The following is a 1101-nucleotide window of genomic DNA, read 5'->3' on the forward strand; positions in this document are numbered from 1 at the left end:
TGTATTTGTTGACCCACTTCCTTTTAATTTGACCGGTGGTAATTTCCATACAATATATTAAGTGTTAAAATGCTTTCTGAGGAATAAGAGAGATACTAAAGTCCTGACTCTTCTGTCTCTTCAATTAGCATCTGTTAGCTAGAATGAACTATTGAGCCATGGCTAACTGTTTCCTCCTGTTTCCAGTGTTTGTGCTAAGCTAAGCTAACGGTCTCCTGGCAGTAGCTTCATGTTTTTCGTACAGCAACGCTCAACAACTTTCCACAAGAATCAGTGTATTTCCCAAAATGTGGAACTATTCCTTTAACAAAGATAAAAGGATGATTATTTTATTAGTATTCAGCCTCATGGGAGCTGTAGTTCTAAAATACTAAAACAATAATGTTCAGATTTTAAAATGCAGTATAGCAGTAGATACACATTTATCTTAGTACATGATACAATTATACATAATATATACAGGGTTTTTCAGATAAAAAAAAAACTCACAATGAGTAACAGCTGGTTAAAACCGACAAGCTACATCTAGGGGCACAGCAGAAAGGCTTACACCTTACTGGGTAGCTATTATTGAAAGGCCTGTGTGTCTTTCATAAAACTTTGTTCCCTTGTTATAAAGCTAGTAATGGAAAAAGAGCATTTTTTAAACAACCTTGGTCCGTTATCTGAAGTTGCCAGATCCTGAATGAAATATGGCTCCAACCGTCTGCTGATATCATCTTCTTTTGTTGTGTACTTATTTACTGTTACGAAGAGGAAAGCAGCAGTGTACAAACACGATAGCAGCACTAAAGCATTTTCAGCACACCTTCATGTCCAGATTGGGATTATATTGCTTTTTTATATGTCATCGTATATATGTTATTAACACATTTTTATGTGTTGATATGAGTTGAGTTACTGCACTGAAACTGGAATGTGTTCAAATTGGTTTTCACACAACAACAGTGATATGTTGTGTTTTGCTATGAGTGATGCCATTTAAAGGTTTAAATGAAACACCCATTTTATATGAGTGTATATCTTATTCTTTGCAAATGGAGGATGGTCAGTCACTGACCACCTCACAGGGCCGACATTCAATTCCATTCAATTCAATTT

The 1101-nt window shown here is 35.5% G+C and overlaps 1 protein-coding gene across 1 annotated transcript in view; it reads left to right on the plus strand.

Moving 5' to 3' along the window:
- kif5aa (kinesin family member 5A, a) overlaps positions 1-1101 on the plus strand; it is a 20663-nt gene that overhangs the window by 2856 nt on the left and 16706 nt on the right. The gene's annotated exons all lie outside the window — the stretch shown is intronic.

Source organism: Morone saxatilis, unplaced genomic scaffold (genome assembly GCF_004916995.1).
Source record: "Morone saxatilis isolate NCDOM2014 unplaced genomic scaffold, NCSU_SB_2.0 Contig15, whole genome shotgun sequence".
NCBI lineage: Eukaryota > Metazoa > Chordata > Actinopteri > Moronidae > Morone > Morone saxatilis.